Below are 7212 nucleotides of genomic sequence, written 5' to 3'. Positions count from 1 at the left end.
TTTTTTTTTTTTTTTTTTTTTTAAGGTTTTGTGTATTTATTTGACAAGAGAGCGAGAGAGGGAACACGAGCAGGGGGAATGGGAGAGGGAGAAGCAGGCTTCCCGCTGAGCAGGGAGCCCGATGCGGGGCTCGATCCCAGGACCCTGGGACCGTGACCTGAGCCGAAGGCAGACGCCCAACGACTGAGCCACCCAGGCGCCCCCACATGGAGGCTCTTGGTCCGGGAGGAAGACAACAGACCGCTGTCCAGACACAGGCCCCACAGTGGCCGCAGTGCTCCTTACTGAGGCACATGACTGCTTCCTCCAGGAAGGCCGCTAGGGTGGTGGGAGGCCCAGGCAGAGCCCTCCCCGTGCCCCAGATGTGAGGCCGGCTGCTCTCAGGAGGAAGCACCAGGCACCAGGCGTGACGAGAGCCAGCAGCTGTAGCCAGGGGCGGTGTGGACCTGCTCGGCCACCCTGGCTAGGCCGGCAGGTCCTCGAGTCTGTGCAACCAGAGCCCAGCAGTGCTGGCTCTGGGCTGGGCTTCTCGTGGGTGTTCACCTCCACTCTGGGGGACCCCTTTTCACAGTTGGGGAGCCTGCATCGTTTTGGCGTCGGCCCTTTGCGGGCAGGTGGGGAACCTCCTCTGGCCCTGTGGGTCTGGGCCCCGGGCCGGTCCCCCAACGTATGCAGACACAAAGGGGGTCCCGTGGGGGTGGTTCGCATGCCTGCAGCGCGCAGAAGACCCCTATTCACTCCCAGGGTCTGGCCGTGCAGAGCGCTCTGGAGGGGTCTGTGTCTTTTCCCTGCTTTGGCTGCAGGAGCTGGGGAAGGTGCCCTGAGAGCTGCTCCCTGGTGGTGGTTCTAGAACCCTGGGTGCTCCTGAATGTGCCAGGAGCAAACACGAAGGTTTAGGATAGGCTAGCTTGACCAGAAACTGCCTTGCCCACGCGCCTCTTGGTGGCTGTGGGAGGGCTGGGAGGGGGTGGTCACGCGCGTAGAGGACACGGAGCTGGTGTGAGTGATGGACTGGCTAGGTGTGTGCCCCAGAGCCACATTGTCTTTGGTGGAGGAGCCCATCTTCAGAGGGAGGGAGCAGAGACCGGGCCTCGGACACCAGGGACTTGTCCCTGATACTCCAGCTGGGGCAGTCCCCGCCCGCCCTGCCCCACATGCTGACCTGCAGCAGCCTGTAATTGACCTGTGGCCCACCTGGCCCCACAGTGTTGCCCAGAGCTGTCACAGAAAGGGGCTGTAGGCGCAGAGGCTCCTGTCCCACACTGCTCGTGCTAGCAAGTGGCAAAAGGGGAAGTGGCGGGCGCGTGGGACCCAGTCCCCTTCTCTGGGCCTCAGGGACATCCGCCCTGCAGAAGCAGCCAGTGCCTGGCAGAAGGAAGGGTTGGGAACCCTTCGTGGGTCTGTGGGTATTCTGTGCTCGTGGGCCTCACGGGGCAGCAGACCTCAGGTACAAAAGGCCATCAGGGGTGAAACTATCGAGAACTTCAGACGACAACCGCCTCGGGAGAAGCTGGTGCCTCTGGGCTCTGGGCCCCGCCGGCCGGGGTGGGGATCCTCTCTGTGAGGGCGCCCTCGGCCCCTGGGCCTGTGCAAGGGCCCGTGCCCTCCCCACCACCAGCAGGTGTCATGGACCAGGCAGGGGAACGGGAGGCCTCGTGGAGCGTGAGCGGCGAGCAGCATCCTGCCACAAACGTATCAGCCTCGTCGGAGCCCCAGCTGGGTGCAGTCCTAGAGGACTTCTGTGGGTCCTGCAGAGGATGGGGCATGGTTGGGGAGGGACAAGGCAGACAGGGCCCACACCCTAGGACCCCAGTGCGCCCTGGGACGGGCTGTCCCCACCCCCGCTCCCCAGGGCGCCGGGCTTTGTCCCTCAGCCCACCGCTGCAAACACGAGATGCCATCCTCCTGGGTACAGGTGGGGACACTGAGGCCCCGGTGGCCCTGAGGACGGGGCTCTCCTGACTGGACACCTCACACCTGGGCGTTGGGGGTCAGCTGGTGGTGGAGCAGCTGGACCCAGAACAAAGCTATCAGGATGTGAGAAAATTCTGGTCATGCTGCTTCAAGAAATGTCTGCCCTTGGCCTCGTACACCGGCCGCCCCAGGCTCCACATCCTGAGCAGCCTCACACAGCAGCTGCTAGGGTCTCAGTGGGGTCATGCCCCCGCCCCCCCGGGCTGAAACCCCACTGCCCTCTCCTCACATGACCTTTGTCCTCAGCTGTGTCCCCACCCCTTCTCCAGAACAGGGTAGAGTTGGAGGGCAGGCCTGCTCTGGCAGCAAACAGTGACCAGGAGGGCCCCAGAAAGGCCTGGGGGTGGGGGCTGTTGGCAGAGCACACATGCCGGGTCCCACCCTTGCTCCCCCTCGCTGAATGGCTAGGCTTGCCTCCCTGTCGTCGTCCCAGCACTGTCCCCTCGTTCCCGCCCGCGCTGTGTCACAGGGACCTGTCGCCACCCCAGAAAGGTCTGCGCACCTGCAGCCGCACCTGCTCAGCCCCGCACAGCGCAGCCGGCCTGGCCCTGAGTGGCTGGGTGTCCTGGCAGCAGGTGCAGGGGTCACATCATGGAGAGACCGTCCGCACTAAACGCCAGGGAGAGAGCAGTCGGGTCCTGCAGGCAGTGAAGAGCTGGGCTGGGTGTCCCAGGCCAAGGTACTCCTCAGCAGTGGTCCAGAGGTGTGTCGGGTGGTGGGAGACCAGGCTGGTCATTCTCTAGAGGACTCGGGGCACCGGGGTGCCAAGGGCAGGAGGCACCCCGTGCAGCCGCGCTGGGCCTGGAGCAGGCAGGAGAGTGGGTGGGAGGCCAGCTCCAGCGGCCGAGCAGGAGGCTCTGCTAAGCACAGGATGAAAGTGCATGGGGGTCTGCCCTCAAAAGGATTGCTATCCATAGGAGGCCAAGCTGCCCAGACCAGCATGGACTCCTGGGGAAGCGGAGCTAAGAGTTCCTGCAAGCAGGTGTGGCCTGCACTGGGTTTAACTTTTGTGCTTGGAGACCCCCTGAAGGAGACTTGGAAGCTGTGTACTGTCACTTGTTCTAGCTTACCTACCATTTTTCTTTTTGTCTTTTCAAACTGTCCGTTGCCAGCACGTTAAGTATTGACCATTTTGAAGCACAACACTTAGAGCAGACTTTTCAGTGTGTCCACTGGAATCAAAATGCATTTGCAAGTTGACACACATCCTGGTCCACTTAGAAAGGACCGAGCAAGCTGCCCCTTCATGGCTGGACGCTCTCATTCCTCCTTCCCCTAGAGCTTCGCCCACAGAAGTCGATGCAATGCAAAACGTATCGGGTGGAAAGTCGAGGACATCACAGACAGCCTGTTCTCTGGGGCACGTGATGGGGTCTGCGCTGCCTTCCCCACCCCATAGTTGTGTCACCAGGCATGAGCTTTGGTCCCTGAAGAATGAGCAGAAATGACCTAGAGACACAAAGCTGTTCCACTGGGATGGTGGCCTCTCGTCCCCAGAGTGAGGGGACAGATGGGGACAGCGCTCCCAGCCAACCCGAGATCAGTGTGGGCTGGAAAATAACCCTGTGCTCTTTTAAGCCACTAAAGAGTGGGGTTGTTGATTCCTGCAACTGACACTTCTCCCTCCCGCTCTGCTCTTCTCCAGACAGATATGTGTATACATTGAGGCGGTTCTTTGTTTTTACGATTATTATTATTATTTTTTTTTTTTAGTAATCTCTACACCCAACGTGAGGCTCAAACTCAACCCCGAGATCAAGAGCTGCACGCTCCTCCAGCTGAGCCAGCCAGGCGCCCTGAGGCAGCCATTTGTTTTGATTTGTGAAATCCTGAGACTGAACTTAGTGACAAATTCACCTGGATTGCTGTTCTTGTAGTTACTGTAAGTACTTAATCAGGATGACACGTGTGTGTTGTAGATCTTCATGAGTAAACATGGAAGTCAACCTGAACTGGAATGGCATCGCCTAACGAGCTATCCATCCATCTTCATGGGAGAGCATGGCTTACAGCTGGAATGTGGGTCCATCATTCCATTTCTTTCTGGTTTTGTCTTCACAGACATAGAGCAGATTAAAAGTTTTGCTACAGGGGCGCCTGGATGGCTCAGTCGGTGGAGCAGGCGACTCTTGATCTCGGGGTTGTGGGTTCGACCCCCACGTTGAGTGTAGAGATTACTTGGGAGGCGCCTGGGTGGCTCGGGTGGGTAAGCGTCCAACTCTTGACCTTAGCTCGGGTTTTGATCTCAGGGTCATGAATTCAAGCCCACGTTGGGCTCCACACTGGGCGTGGAGCCTACTTAAAAAAAAAAAAGTTTGCTACAGCACTCAGTCTTTCAAAAGCTCTTCATGTGTCAAAAGCCACACGCTAATGTGTGACCACAGGAAAGGACAAGCTGCTCCCCAGTGTGGTCCTCCCTGGACACGGGATTTGGAAAGAGTAGCCCTCCAGTTCAGCCTGGGCACGCCAGCCAGCTGTGAGGAGTGTGGTAGCCCCCATTCTCCAGCCCTTCTGCATGTTCTCCTGGGGAGAGAATGAAGGAGAGAGGGCTGGGCTCCAGGTCTCTGCAGGGTTTGAGCCCTGTGGGGTGTCGTCAGAGACCACTGCTCACCACTCTGCTCTGGCCCCACCCAGCCCCACCCAGGCCCCTCTCTGGGAGTAACGACGGCATTTAAGACAGCAGCTGCAATGGGGATGGCGAGGATGCAGGGTCCACAGTGCAGCCCCAGCTCTGCCAGGGTGTCACCTCTGTTGGATGGGAAGACAGTGGCCTGGCCTTTCTTACGGAGCATGGGCCGTCGGGGTCCTGAGCACCACTACTCGAGAGGCAACTCCACAGCCTGCCAGTGCCCACGGGCCAACTCCATGATCACATGGAGACCAGCAGTGTTCCTCTGCACCACACTAACCAGCTGAAATGTGGTGCTGTGTACAGAAGAACGAAAATTAGGACGTGTCTAGGACATAACAAGCCCATGCAACAACATTTGAGGGTTTATTACAGGATAAAGAAGATCTCAATAAATGAAACATACTATGTTCATGGAAGGGAGAACTTCACATACAATTGTACAGATTTCCGTTGTCCCCAAGCTAATATACATTCAAGGCAATCTCAATATTCCAGCTAGATTTCCTTTTAGGAAACCCGACCAGTCTTTCTAAAATGTATGCAGGAAAGTAAAGGTCATGAATACCTAAATCACTATTGAAAAAGAAGAAATGGGTACCTGCCCATCCACGTATTTGGTGTACTGCAAAGCCATGACAAGGACAAACCCATTCCAGATGTGGTGATGACACCTGGTGGTCTAAGAAAGGATATGTTACTTAGTCGAAGTGTTGGGAGAAGACACCTCATCTTACAGAGAAAAACTAAGCTGCATTTCTACCTCCATGCATGGTCTTCTAGCTAAAAGGGTATCTGCTAGATGAGTAATACCACCTATGGAATTTGCTTGGGTGCGATCTTCTCGGAGAGTCATCTCCTGAAATCTCCGCATTACAGATCACCGATTCACCCCAACACAGAAACAAAGCCCATTTCAACGTGTCTGCTTACAGGCCACAGAAGAATGTGGAGGATACACCGTCCTTCTCCTAGAGCGACACAAGGATGCCTTTGTGACGTTGCAAACAAAACCACAAACCATGCGGGGAAAAAAAAAAATGATGGTCTTGACTACATCAAAATTAAGGATTTCTATCCAGACCCCATGGACAAACCCAACAGGCAGAAGGACTTGAAGGAGCCCGTAAGCAGATTAACAGGCTGATGTAAGTCCAAGACTTCCTGCAAATGAACCACAGACAGGAGCTCTCAATGTGCGGAAGCTTGAACAGGCAGTAAACCCACCGGTCATCAGAAGAGGGCAAACTGAAAACAGTGAAACCACATTGCAGCCCCTAGGACGGCAGATACCAGAAAGCAGATGATGCCAAGAGCTGGGAACACTATGGGGACAGAACCTCTTTTTCATGGTGGGACTGTGGTCCAGCCTTTCTGGAAAGCAACCCAGAAGGTGCCCCCGGTGGTACCACTCTGGGGGTTCCCAAAGGGCCTTAGGGATGTCCATGCCATTATGGGGGGGCATCTGGGACAGCTGGGGAGTGTCTGGATTATCTGGGGGGGGGGGTCTGGGTTTATGGGGGTGTGGCTGAGTTCTCTGGGGGCAGCTGGGTTTGGGGGAGTTAGGTTGTATGTGGGTATCTGGGTTATGTGGGGGTAATGTGTAGGTCTTCTGGGGGTCAGCTGGGTTGTGCAGAGGGTGTCTGGGTTATGTGGGGAGCCGCTGCATTATCTGAGGGGTGGGAAATTGCAGGCCTCCCAACTGCCTCAGTACGTAGTAGACAAGTAATACCCCCTGGAAGCCAGGGGTGGGCATCATTCAGAAACATACCTGAATCTTTAAAAGCATAGTGACCCTTAAGAAAGGTGAAGAAAGGCAAGATGCAGAGCGTGACTGGCTCACCCTGGTGGCTCAGGACCTGTAAATATGGTGCCCAAGACATAGGAATTGTTGAATGAAGTTAAAACTGCAACCACGCTAAATATTTCACAAAGATAGCACATGTATATCCCATAATAGTGGGAAGGGGACTAGCCATGAAAGAAAACGAAAAAATGATGAACCACAGGAGGGTCTTGCAGGCGGCGGGGCTGGAAGGTGGTGACTGCGCTCTGCGCCTGAGACCAAACCCACAGAAGTGTGTGCGCAGCTGTTCCGGAGGACAACAGCGGGAATGGTGGGGCGTGGGGCGTGGGAATGGAGGGGATGAAGGTCAGGAAGGTGGCAGGGAGCCCGGGCCAGACGCACCCCAGAGCCTACCCCGGAGGCTGGCACAGTCCGGCCCCAGCGTGTCTGTCGGATGAGGCAAAGGGAGGAGTGAGTGAGGTGGGGAGGCGGTGCAGGGCACAGTAGGAAGCGGGGCGCGGGAAGTGATGTGGGGGGCCCCTGGCGCTGGGGGATGGGAAAGACGCCCCACAGTGTCCGCGGGCCGTTGCCCCAAACCCGGGGGGGTGCCCAGTCCCCAGCGTGCGTCCGAGCGCCCACTGCAGCGTCCAGGCTCCGGGCAGGGAAGTGGTGGAGGCGGCAGGAGGCGGGACGAGGAGACCCCTCCTCGCCGGGGCGGCTCCCGCGACCACGAGCCGGGCGAGGGGGCCCGCGCTCGGCCTCTCCCACCCTCTCTCCATCCTGAGGAAGAGGAGGAGGGGCCAGTCATTGTTAATTCATTTTA

Source organism: Neomonachus schauinslandi, chromosome 5 (genome assembly GCF_002201575.2).
Source record: "Neomonachus schauinslandi chromosome 5, ASM220157v2, whole genome shotgun sequence".
In the NCBI taxonomy this organism is placed as follows: domain Eukaryota; kingdom Metazoa; phylum Chordata; class Mammalia; order Carnivora; family Phocidae; genus Neomonachus; species Neomonachus schauinslandi.
Note: the sequence above shows the minus strand (reverse complement) of the source record.